This window comes from Styela clava, chromosome 8 (genome assembly GCF_964204865.1).
Source record: "Styela clava chromosome 8, kaStyClav1.hap1.2, whole genome shotgun sequence".
Classification (NCBI taxonomy): Eukaryota; Metazoa; Chordata; class Ascidiacea; order Stolidobranchia; family Styelidae; genus Styela; species Styela clava.
Genome location: NC_135257.1, coordinates 20324876 through 20339565, shown reverse-complemented (window position 1 = coordinate 20339565; position 14690 = coordinate 20324876).

Here is a 14690-nt window from a genome sequence, read left to right as displayed (position 1 = left end):
AGAAGTACGAAGTGTTACTATCGGTCAGTGATTCGCGTTATGATCGTTTGGTCGCACAAAAACAAGCTCACATATCGCATAGGTTAAATATAGGCTAAAACCACCATAAACTTTTCCTTATCCTGTTTCAATATAAACGAAGTCAATTTATTTCAATTTATCATATTTTCTATCACACGATAATAAACGCGTCGTGATAACGACTGGGCGTTTTTGATTACCTGAATATTTCCAAATGGAATCGAATATTTTTTCGAATCGAATCTGCAATATTCAGAAGATATATAAATATATCTGACTCTTTTTAATGTAATGGAGGATCAAATGAGGGATTTGCGGACATTTGGGGAACAAAAAAACAACCAGGATGGGGGTGATCTAAAACTTTCGTCCACACCGATTCGAATTCGAATAATTTACTATTCGATTCGATTCGAAATTCACAGATCTAGTCGAGATAAGTGTACAGCATATTAAGTGAATGTCATAGTCTTACAATGAAAAATGTTTCATATAAAACGTTCATTAAATTCACAGAGGAAAAAATAAAATTGATTTTATGCATATTAGTGTTTTCGTATTGACTTGAACCACTTCAGGTCTCTCATCAATCAAATTGACCGGGACGCAATATATAGCAATAAATATATATATATTTATAGTTTCGGTGTATTTTGGAATTTCAATATTCACCCGTTACTTTTTTTCAGAGATGAATCCTGTTAATATCTCTGAGTTAATGTGTTTGCCCTTGCTTTAATTAAAGAAATTATTTCGAAAATGGTATGTATGACGTTTTGAAAATAGCCGACATCGCCAAGAAAACTGTGTGTATAAAGATTGAATACGTAATTTTCGGTTTCCGTATATAAATGATTGCACTATTTCAGTGATCCGAAAGATGACATATTACAGGATGGTGCAGCAGTTGGATTACCGATTTGGTACTCCTCCAGTTGGCGATATCTTCATACGGCACTCTAAGTACGTAGTAGGTTTCGGATGTTATTATTATTATCAAATGGTTTATAAAAAATTGAATGCGCAGGTTTCGGTGGTTGCACGGTTTCAAAAAACTTTCTTCTTTCAACTTTTATCTTCACAAATCTGACACGGAAGGATGTTATTATACAGCATTTTTACTACGATAGTAGTGTCTCACTCCTGTTGGCGATGTTTCCATACGTCACACCAAGTACAGGCAGGTTTCATAAATAATTATTTCCATTTTATCAGTGCTCGGCAACTTATTTTCTTTAGTACACATGTAAATATATTTATGAAATTGTTAAGATTTTATTTTTGCTGTTGTTAGGACATACCAAGAACAGTTGGTTAAAGGGTAACGAAACTGTTTGTTTCACTGTAATATCTGCATCTTTGAGTGTGTTCTACTTGTGATCTCTTTGAAGGTATTTAGGCTTTTAAGAACAAAAAAAGAATCGACTAATTTCGGTTTTCATTTAATAAATTCGTGGTATAATGGTAATATCGAGTAATGTTTATTTTTACCAACTTTCTTTTTCGAAATGCCTGTCATAATAGAGACTATACCAAATTATGATCACTTCTTTTTTAGTGCTGTACTCTATACCTGTTTGCGATATCTTCATACGCCGCACAAAGTACGTAGCAGGTTTCGAATGTAATTATTTTCGTTTTATCAATGAATTCAGTTAGTCAGCTTATGTGATCAACATAGCTCGGGCCAATGCGCTAACAACTGGAACTCTATTTTTGAAAAATTAAAATATTATTGAAATGACTCAAATACATCAACAACACCGAGTCCGTATTAAACAACGGTTCCCTATACTAAGATATTCAGATGTTCCAGATGTATGTGTACCGATATGGAGGTAACTAATTTTGTTCGCCTACTTTACATAAAGTTGTGTAAAGGGACTGAAACCTATGGGCAGGGGGGTATTTACTTGGCTAACACAGACAGTGCCCGAACTCGTAATAGAACTAAAATACCGAAAATCGAAATAAAATTATGGCCTAACCCTAACCTGGTACACATACTACGGGAGTACCCTTGAATAAATATTTATTTACAGTATTTTTCAAATGATTTTGATTCTGTTTTGATGGAAGTCACTTTGTACATTCTCAGCTATTAAGGTTCACTGTTTCATTGCGCATTCATTTAATCTGCGTAGGAAAATTGCTTCAATAAAAGAGAATAAAAACTTGGATAATGTAACAGAGTTACATAAACCGTTTCATTTACGTATGTTGGAAAGTACCGAAAACCTGAACAGTAGAAATTTTTAAAATAAATTTCGCGTAACACCATCGTTTATGTTTATAATACAGCATTCCTGGCGATTCATGTTTACCGTTTAATCACATATTCTATTCATCGAGTGGAAAGTAACTTGATAGAAGTGAATAAAAAGTACGGAGGATAAATTAACAGTGACGTAATAACGTAACTCGTTTTATTTAAGTTACCTCACCGAATTCTTTAAGTACTTTCCAATCAATCATGACACGAAATTCTTCAATATGAAAAATTCAAAGTTTACAACTTAGAATTAGACTTTAAAGTTTACCGTTATGTTTGAAGTTTTTTTTGGAATGTGGATCTAGCGTTTATTTTATAAAATTCCGAGCAAACCACGGAGATGGTATGAAATCAGAAATGCTATAAATGTTCGTTACCAAATCTATGAAGTATTAAAATATGAAACGAAATGGAAATTTAAAATTGGGACTTTTTGATAATTGTGGAAAAAAAAGGAAAATATGAGGCATTTGAAAAAAAAACTTATAATAGTACAAAAACATGTTCCAATTTTTGATTATTTATAAAACTGAAATTCCAAGAACCTGTAAAATCATGACTCATAAATCAATTACACTTGGAAATAAATAAACAGTATCGTGATAGATAACACCAAGTTTGGTACGTAGATGGAGAGAGCGAATATATATATTGCTAAATTGCTTTGACATCAATACAGTTAACTTAATAGTGTTAGAAAAAAACATTTTGTTTACGCCACGACAAAAACCAAATTCTTTAGCTAGGGGATTTACCATTTTTCTTCATAATTTTTCAAAGCTTTAAATCTTGGTAATTTACATATAGTTATAAAGCTACATTGAATGGACATTTTCTTTAAAATAGTTTGCTTTGAAGAAGTAATTTTGGGTTCGTTTCATATAGCCTTTTTGAATATATTTTTGTGAGTCGTTTTCACACCACCACTTCGAGGCTATTTACAAGCAAGCACTGATATAAAAAGACCGAAGTGTATAAATTTGTAGAAAATAATATTTTCATTAAATTGAAAATATTACACATACACAATGCAGGCTAAGAAAGCGCAATAGATTGTCATTGGATGTGTTTACTTTATCTCCTAAACCAGTGGTTCTTTTTAGGCCTTTTAAGAATTTGTCAAGTCTCGCGCCCTAGAAATAAGCTACCAATAACAGATAGTAAGGAGAAAGTGTATTTTATCCAAAAGCACGTTAAAAATACGTGGATGGAACGTAAATATTTAAAAATCCTTTGTGAGGCGCGCCTCGTCGTTTGAAAACCATTGTCCTACACCACTCAACTAATATCATCTTATAAAATTTGATAGTGTTTGATTATTATTTCACATTTACTTCCCATCATATCCCCCTCACTTTCCCTCTGTAATTACTACATTGAATTTAAAAATAGATGACTAATAACAATACCTTAACGATGAGTAAGTAAAGATCTTCCGACATTCCATTCTAATTGGTAGTGGGCATTTATGGAAAGTAAGTTGAGTCGGTATTACAAAGCAACCGGTAAAATTGAATTATAATTTATGCGTGGGAGCAGTCAATTATAATGGGTTAAACGTGTGCTTTGTTGATCTTTTTCTATAATTTAGAGCTACAAAATATACTTATCAGTATCGTTGATTTTGCCAACTACTGAATAAATCATTTTCGAATTTTTTATTGATTAAAAACAGAAAAATCTATTAGAAATCTCCTGTTTCATGTTTTCAGATTTTGAATGAGCATTGTTTTACTTCGATCATTTCCCTTCAATTGTCAGTAAATATACACGGCAAGAAAATTGTGTCGGTGTACGATCAATACTGAGAAATAATTATTGCGTGGGAGCACGGCAATTACAGCTACACTATTTGTGCACTTTTTTGACTCATTTATCTATCAAAACAAATCACAAAGTAGACGTATGGATGGTTGTTGTAAAAAAGGTTTTTCTAGCCAAATACTTTCATGACGGGAATATCTATTTCAAATATAACATGCAAAGAATCCGGTGAAAATTTTTGCGTGGGAGTTGTCAGTTATAATGTGGTATATTTAAACTTGTTTGATTTAATTTTGTTTTTAATCTCTGTGAGGTACAATGAGAACCCCTCCGCTTTCAATTTTTTATTAGTTGAGAACAGAGAACCTCAGAAAACAATTGATGATATATTATGTCATATTTTGATTATATTGTCGCTATTTTTACTCCCCCAACTTTTCTGATTTTGTGCGCTAGAATCGCAGATTATTATGCTTTTATCGTGTACTTTTTGCCTTTTTTGTTATTAGACATACCGTGCACCGATTAATTGTATTATCATATATAAAAAAATGCTCAGCTTGTCAACTACTACTGCTCGTCAACATCTTCAAAAAACTAGTACAATTTAATCTATTGATTGTACAGGGATAGAAATGCAGATTGCCAAGAAAATTAAAATTTCAAATATTTCCTAACCCGAACCCTGACCCTAACCGGATAATCAACTATATTGTACAATTTGTTATTTTAAAAACGCGTCGGATTGTTTTTCTCAAATCTTAAATTTTGCATTAGTGGCGAGGACTTTGTACATAAGATCCTATAATTATCCATCTTCATATTCTATTTCACATACCATCGTTTTACTCCAGGATTTACAATTCCCTTTAATAGTCTGTAGATAGGGTACTAAATTGAGTCGGTGTTATAAAGTGACTGGCAAAATTGATTAATATTTTCTGCGTGGGAGCACACCGATTATCAAGTACTACATCAATCGCATTTTACCACCGTGTGGGACCACGCAAATTATGATGTCATGTTCGCGGACTTATTATTTTTTACTTAATTTTTTTTCTATCGTTCTAAGGTACAAATTGCATCAAACTTTACATTCATAAGTGATTCAATAGTCTTGCTGCACACTAACACAAATCTATTTCTGTTTTGTTTCGTCTGACCAAGGTCAGACTCCCTCAGGCGTACATAGTTCAACTATCCCTTAGGATAGTTATCTTCATTCTTGCTCTAGCTTCCTTGCATTATATGCATACGGATCAACCGCACTAAATAGCATTTCAATAAACATTTATAAATTGGTTTCATTGCGAAATACAAAAAATACCCTTCGCGTGGGAGTAGACAATTATATAGCGTTTATAACGTTTATAATCTTCTCCCAAGTTTGTTCCTTTCCGTAACTCCAAATCCCATTTTGTTTGTCTGTTTGGTATTGCTATGTTGTTTTGTTTTATGCTAGAGCAAATAATATAAATTTGAGTTTTGACAATGAAGACTTTTTTACATTTCACAATCGTAGGATTTGTGATTAAGTATGAGAAATGTATGCTATTTCGAAAATGAAAAATATTTTTTCCAAACAGGGCGCTGCACAAGTGGTAAAGCAGTTACGTTTTTTTTTTATCTAATTCTGCTCTAATCTAAAGTTTTGATCACAGGTTGACCCAAAAACAAAACAAATGAATTTCCTAATTACTTATACGAAAATGATGAAAACTTATTCAACATTTAACTTCTGTTTTCGTATGTTTGCAGCTGTAACAATTGCATAACATCACACTAATCAAGTATCATTACGACAATAATTGTATAGTGAGTACTTCGTTTGCTTTCCTTAATCCCCCATAATTGCTTTCATTTTATCGTTTTGAGCAATTGCAAATCAAATCAGAATATAATACTATGTTTAAATAGTCATTCTTATTTTATTGAAGTAACATTTTATTACACTTGGTTTCCTTTCCCTCAATTCACGATGATTGGTTTCTCGGGCAATTTTAAAACAAATCCATAGGTTCAAATTGTTGTTCTTAAGTTAATGAAGTTACAATTTAGGACACTTGTGTTGTAGTTTATAAAGATAATTGTATAGCTAAGTCTCTGCGACAGCCTTAATCACCCATAATTGCGTTCATTGCGTTGTTTTTACAACTGTGAAACAAATTGGTAAACAAAAGCACGTTATCACTGCCATGTTTATTTTATCAAGGTCACCCTGTTGTATTTTGAATCAATTGTGTCTAATTGAATAATCACAACTTAAACAACTAAATTATATCATAATAGGTTCCGATAAGAATGGTTCATTTCATTAAATTGAGCATCCCTTGTCAAACACACACAATTAGAAACAAATAATACTTTCCTCTGTTTATGAAACATATTATTCACGAGTGTCTGTATCCTGTTGATATGGAACCTAATAGTTTGGGGAATGTCTGTGTTTCAGATCCTTTTCACAACTTGATTTAAATTAAGTGAACAAAATCAGTTACCTCCATATTGGTACACACACTTCTGGAGCACCTTCCAGAGACCTCGTTGTTTTTAGAATTAGGTTGCCAGAACATTTCTCAAACAGGGGCAGGTTAGTAGACATGTCGGTTTGATTCTGACTTTTATAAGATTTTTAGGGTCTTTTCGAATACCTGATGATTTCGGAATCGAGATATGTAATTGTATGTGACTTCTTATTGTATTGGATCTTATCAACAACTGAATTACCATAAACATGAAATCCACAATTCATACGTGTTCAACAGCAATGAAAAACACGTTTTATCGATGACTCTGAAGAGTCCTATGTCAGAATTGCATATTAGAAATATGGCTCCTTTTGGCGGACAGAAAAAAACAACAAGATGGCCACTATTCGAAATTTTCGTCTGGACCGATTCAAATAATTCACTGTTCGAATCGATTCGAAATACCCAGCGTTAGTCGTTTTATGTATATATGACATCTGCATTTATATAAAGTACAATTATAAATACAACAAACATTTCAAGAAATATTTCATAATACCTATTATTTAGTTCCATAAATATAAATTATTTCCAAAATATTTCAATTTTAAAATTCAAATTACATAAATTCCAATTTGTTCCAACAATACGTTCTGTCATAATTACACCATTTCAGTCTGGTAATTTCTATAATTCTATTGTCTCAATACTATAATTGCCGTACAAAGGAATTCCCTTTGTGTTTATCAAGCCTAAAGGTCAATTTGTAATTGTCGGAAGCAAAATCTACAAAACACATTCAATTATTTCACAAATTGCAATCTTGTGTAATTTTCAACAAATTGCGTCCGAGTCGTGACTTCAATCGAAAGAGATATTTTAGATGGAATCGAAATAAAATTGTATGTTTGTTTCGATCTGCCTGAGTTTATTGTATCCCGGGGTGGGCGTGAATGAACACAATTATCTCACCAGACGACAGGAAGTAGTATATTAACTACGGTTAATATTAAACTCATCATATCGATATTATATAAAACCTTTTTCGAAAACGGCGTTTTAAAACAATTTTTTACCTTCGATCAGGTCATTTGTAATAGTTCATCATATTATGATTTGTTTTATTTTGGACTGAAAATGTTGATATAATATTATCAAACAATATTTTTATATTTTTTATATTGAAACAGTATTGGTTTCAACAACTTTAATTAATGGCGTTTATCTTATCCATTATAAATTTGTTAGACGTGAGTTTACCTCCATAGGGTTAGTGTTCGCTAACCTTGCTTTGAGTAAATCCAACACGGAATACCTCACAACCCATACGACTCGTGTATTCACGTTGTTTAAATTGTTATATTTGCACCCGAACGAACTATTCCACGTTAATCAAAAATATACGATATACGCTTGTATGCGGCGGCTTCACCCGACTCAGGAAACATTAATGTGCTATTAGGCATCATATAACAAAACTACTAATTAGCTAGTATGGCGTCGATGCCAATCTGACTCTTGTCTGGGAAAGAATAATTTCCGACCTATTTTTAATTGTGTTATTGGTATCTGACGATGTATTTGATGGTAGCATTAAAACAGGTTAGTTCCCGGCATGATAGTGGAAGCACTTTTTCAATTGCCCCACGCTAGGATGACGATGTGGTATCAGGTATCCAAAGGCCTAAATGCATTAAATAACTTTATCAAGTACGTTATGTCATTTCATTGAATATGCCCACAAGTGGAATTATTTTTATTTTGTTTCAATTTGTCAACAATTTCTTGTCAATGTAATATTCAGACACATATTAATCAAAACAATATTCTGTGACCCGAGGAACACTTACGTATCACATGACGAAACTAAAGCCAGAATGAGGTCTTACCGATTTCCATCACTGAACATCTATAGCACTTGCATGGAAAAAAAACAACTCTTGGCTTTTGTCTTTTCTGTTAGTTCTGCGATCAACGACAAAATTGACATTGGAACACTTCCCTTGAACATTTCATTCGGTTGAAGTTTCTATCTACAAGTTTCACATAAAAGAGTGGTGATATTGATGCACATCATTGAGCATTTACGAACAATTCCCTGCCCTTGCAATTGCATTTACAATTGATACCTGATGGCTATAAAATTGACGGTTGCATTTAGGCTGTGAAGTACAAACTGGAAGTTGGTGTCTCAGCTCTAAAATATTTTCAACCTGGTGTATGGAGTGGGTAGTCGGTATCCATCGACATAAGTTTCATTTTGTCCTCATTTTTTTCTTACTCTACAACAGGTAATTTGTCCTTTCAAAAGTCTTAAAATAATTCTTTTATGAAATAAGCTTGATCATTTTCTAAAAATAGCTCCAAATTCCATTCCTCATTCTAGGTCACGTAAAAACCTTTTATTATTATAATATTTAAATTGCAGTACTCCCGCATCGAAAATTTAATACCACGAAACTCATTGTTTTAAATTCGAATTTCGATAGGGCCTGAAGCAAGCAGACGGAACGTGCTATTTCTAGTAGAGATAGACATTCGAAATCTCAGGCGGGTGAATTCCCAATTGTAATCGATCACGAGATTTTAGCTCCTGTTGGACTCTTTTTGAAATTCCAGCTATGTTTTTAAAATAGCATTCAAAGCCTCAATTCCAAAGAATCACCTGTATAATAAGTAGCTACTATTTTCAGATGTTATTTAGTACGGTTTGGCATTCCGTTCCCAATTTATTACAATGTGTGTGAGATGGTATACGGTTTGAACCCGGAGGGGAGTCGTTGTTTTATAGTTTTGTCTAATTAATTAATTGTTTAAATATTGAGTTGTTCTGTTGCTATTTTGCTGCCTAAATTCAGCTGCAAGGTGTCGTTGACTAAATGACTCCTCAAGTCATTTGCGACCCCTCGTTAATTGCATCAAGCCGATATCCGTTTTTGTAATTAGTTGCATTTTATTTATTTCATATCGTATATTAGTTTTGAACGACAAATATAAATATCTGAATCGAACGACACATAAGTTAAACACACACACACACACACGTGTTATTGTGTTGATGCCAATCTCTGACCCTCTAAGATCTTTCTCGAAAAAGCAAAATCCCTGACCTTTGTCATTTTTTTTGATAATTTTACAATCGATATCCAGCGACAAAATTGACTGTTGTAATTAGAGCTGCAAGTCATAGTCTAATTTTTTCAACCCGTTGTAAGGAGTGGTGGTCCAAATGCAAATTTCTCGACTGCACAGCCCTGGTTGAATTGGAACATTTTAGTTTGGGGCTCGTCTGTGGGAAGTCTACTTCCAATTACCTATGTCTTGAGGTATTCTTTATTACTAGGCTGACAATTTTACGCAATTTTCTGTAAAAAAAATTCATTTTTTAAGTCTGAGTGACATGAAAGCGCGTAAATAAAAATATTAATTAATTCCAGTAATCCAGCATCGAAACCTTAATACTGCAAAACCTACAGTTTTAAATTTGATATTCATTAGGTCCTGAGGCACTAACGGCTCCTAACCCTCAGCTGACATTTGAAATAACGCTTTCATGGAATACCTCGATTATTTTCTAAAATTGGGTTCGAAATCTATTAAAAATTCTAAGTCACATGAAAACGTGTTATCATTAAATGTCAGTAATCCCACATCGAAAATTTAATACCTCGAAACCCATTGTTCTGAATCGAGTTTCGATAATACTTGCGGCATTCCGACGGAACGTGACATTCTGATGGATATCGATACCCAGATTCTCAGTCGGGTGAATTCCAAATATCGAAGAAATATCGCGACGCTGTTCTCATTTTACGGTACTCCCGTAGTATATGTACCAGGTTTGGGTTGGGTCATAATTTTATACCGATTTCCCCTATTTTAGTTCTATTATGAGTTTGGGGACTGTCTGTGTTAGCCAAGTGAATATACTCTCTGCCCATAGGTTTCAGTCGCTTCATACAACTTGATGTAAAGTAGGCGAACAAAATTAGTTACCTCCATTTTGGTACGTACATACACTCATGAAGCACCCATTTTACAGATACTATAATGGAATGCAAGACATATAGGTTGTCTATAAAGTCTTAAATCTTTTTAAATTGCAAATGGAATTTATCGATAACATTATATTTTTTACCCTCACAGATGTATCAAATGAAGTAAAAATACTTAAACAATTACTGATTAGAAAACAACAAACATGATTATATTGAGAACTGACTCCATACCAAAATTGAAATTGTAAAAGGATTTTATTTATTATTAATCGAATCATTCATTCCAGTTCGACTTCTCATTTTATTACTCGCTAGGCTTGAATGTCACGAATTAAAGTTATTTCAATATATTATGCCGTACCTATGTTAATCCACTTGTTGTTATTATTAATGGTCCTTGATCAATGTCAATCATATTTAAAAAGTAGAAGCCAAAGTCAAGAGGCATTCCAAAGATTCATGTTCAAAATAGCGTTTTACGCCGGTACATTCCGGCGGCAATTCTAATTCTCAGATGATGAATAATTATGGAGGTATTTTGAATATGATATAACTGTCTTTACTGGAACACATAATCTTACCCATAATACAGGGTGTCTATAAAGCCCGTTTACAATTTCAATTTTACTATGAAGTCAGTGCTCAATATATCTTAACCAGGTTTGTTGTTTTTCATCAGTAACTGTTCAGGTATTTTTACCTCATTTATTATATATATGAGGGCCAAAACAATAAATGGTATCGATAACTTCTCTTTGTGATTTTGAGACTTCATGAAATATACCTTCTATACCGGTATATTTGAAAGACATAGAATGACAAATCATAATATATTCTCTAGGTATAATGACAGCTTCGCGTTAGATGTAGATTTGTTACTTATCGATCTTAAGATCGGTAAGTATATTGATAGGTATTTGTCTGTATGTATGTCTGTCTGTCTGTGTGTCTGTTAGATGAACGCGATATCTCGCGAATGCGAGGTTGAATCTGCTCCAAATTTTGCATGTGCATTCATCTTATCTCGGACCAGAAACCTATTGATTTTGGGCGAATTATGTCGTATAATTAGCGAGTTATCAATCAATTATTGATATAGTGATCTAGATTTTTGTAAAGCGAGAGAATTTTGAGACCCGCCGAGTGTGTGTGTGCGATGCGCAGTGCGCAAGTTACAAGAGCGGATGAATCGAAACTGCAGTTTCTGTTTTGGGGGATTCCCTAACTATCGATCGATAAGTCTTCGGTTTCCAACCGATATTCTCGTTTAGTACGTTGTGTTGTATACGATAACTGGATATTGAACTCAAATGATTATATAGCCATTCACGTAGTTCACTGCAAAGCCGGTTGTTGCTGAAAAATAATTTTATCTACACATTTTTGACAATTTGTCCTTTATTTCTAACAATACATTTCGAACAGAATGTTAACAGTTGCGCGGTGTCATATGATGAGAATGTTATATGGTTATGTTGAAAATCTAAAAAAAATTCATCTGTGTTCTATAACATGGTAACTCCATATCAAACACCGTTGATCAAATTTGCAGCTCAGATCAATTAATCTTAAAACTCTCAGCCTATACTCTAGTCTTGTTAGGCATTAAAAGCGTTATGAAAAGTAACCTGAAATACGGATAACGGATTTATAGATTAGATCATATTTTGTTTTACCGAAAACCGAAACAAAATACCAAATAAGCAAAATCAAAACTCTCAGCTGAAAAGGATAAGTCTTTCTGTTGAGAGTTAGAATAGTTAAACAAAATCTGGAACAACGACAATTTTAAATCGATGAACGCCAATCAATCTCCCAACACAGATGCGACTCTGGTTGCAACTGCAAACCGAGGCAAAATTCCGAACATCAAATTTTCATGGTTAAACTCTAAATCCTATTGCGAGGAGTTAAAAATCGCTATGAAACTTATGGAACGACCGCAATTTCAGATTGAAAAACGCAATCAAATTTGAAGGTCAGATCCAAAAGCCAACCGGAAACAGAGGCAAAATTTAAAATTTGAAATGTCGCTTTGTTACGTCTCTCAATTCTGATGCATATTTTTAATTGCTCGCAAAATTCCTGAAAAATCTCAAATCTGATCTGTTGTTAGTATTTGTTATTACTCAAGGGTGATAATAGATTTTGTTTATTTGAGGAGCTGCTGAATCTGCATTTCCAGATACTGAAATGAGTCAGAACCTCAAAATTTATTGTACGCGACCGCTAAATTCTGAAGGTAAATGTGAAAATGATCAAACATTGACAGTTCTGACAAAATGTAAATATCATGGTTTAAATAACTTTTTGGTTTAAATGTAGAATTATGGATTAGAAATTATTTTAGGTTGTTTTAGTTTTTTTAACCAAAAGTTTATTTATCCGAGTCAGTTTAGCGAATATCAGTAGCAATTGAAGAATCTAGTGCACCGGTTCTCAACCACTGGTCCATGGCTCAATGCTGGGCCACGGAAACACTTTTAGGTGGACCACAAACCTATTGATAATTGGTTGAATGGTTGATAAATTTAGTCAAATTTGATGGTATTAGCAACCGTTCCGGACAACCGTTACAATATTTGGTGAAATATGAAACGTGACATTCAATTTGTTTTTTCAGATACTGAAATGAGTCAGAAACTCTTAAACTATTATACGCGACCGCTAGAATCTGAGTTAATATGTGAATTTACATTTTGTCAATCAAATATTGACAGTTCTGACAAGATGTAAATATCATGATTCAAATAACTTTTCGGTTTAAATGTAGAATTTTGGGTTAGAGCACCGGTTCTCAACCAGTGGGCCATTACCTACAACTGGGCCACAGAAGTACAAAAGAAGTACTGCTACTAAATTGTAATTCTAATTTTAAATATGGAAATGAAATCCTATCTTTGCAAAAAAGGTTTGTTGTTCTTCTTGTAGATTTTCTTGCATGAGAACGTTAATACTAGACCACAGATTTTTTTGTGCAACGAAAGTGAAAAAAGGTTTAGAACCACCAATCAAGTGAGTTAGGATAGTATTACTTAACACACTCAATTGTAATATTAGATTTTGTTTATTTGTCGAGTCATCAAATTGGATTCTAAGCTTAGCTAATTCTGTGGGTTAGCTGAAATAACTTAAACACTTAGAGATTGTTCCTGACAACCGTTGGAATATGTGGTGAAATGTGAAACTTTCCGTCAATGATTATTGACAGTTTTGAATAGATATAATTAAAATGATTCAGAGGATTTCCCAGTCCTAATGAGGAATTTTATTTAAAACCTTGATTTTCAAAAAAAGATAACTTGTTCTTTAAAAACAAATTTTAATTTACTTTACTTTTGTAACGAATATTGGTAACCATACAAGACTTCGTTTCAAATGAATATTTTCACGAGTTATATCATTTTGACGCATCTATGCATAACATCTTGACGTTAATTTTGGCATGAAACGTATTCTTAAAGCTCACTTTCCCCATATCAGCGATTGCAATTTACTTACAAGCCCCATGCTTGGAGTTTAGGCGAGAAAACTAAAACGCTAATTTTGGTATGAAACGTATTTTCAAAACTCACTCTGACCATTTCCATTTGTCTGTAGTTTTATATGTATTCTAACTCAAAACATATCATCAAATGCAAATTACTTACAGGCATCATGTTTTTTGGTAGATTCAGATATTTATTTTCTTCATACAGGAATCGATGTACAAATTAATTTTAATGTTAAAGGCTTGAAAATAATAATGAGATAATACAAACAAAAAAACGTACACGCGGTGCATAGCAATTGATGAGGGGTCGCGAAAGTCTAAAAGGGTCATCGAATCAAAACACTTTTCTTATGGCATTAGTTACAATTATTTTCACATTGGCTGGAACTTTACTCACATTGCGATAATCATTTGACATTCGTGTTCTTATATTTGAGGATTACACACACTTATCAATGCAGGTAATTTTATAGCTAATAAATTTTAATCGTTGTCATATTTATTGCTGCTATCTAGTTACTAGTTGTATCTATCCACAAGACTGGTCAAAACGACATTGATCCGGACGATTCTCTCCTCCGACGTACATTACATATACGTCTGTGTATAAGTATAGACTCAGAACTATTCTTATATAATGTGGGTTATGATAAATTGTATAAGAAGTGAGCAAT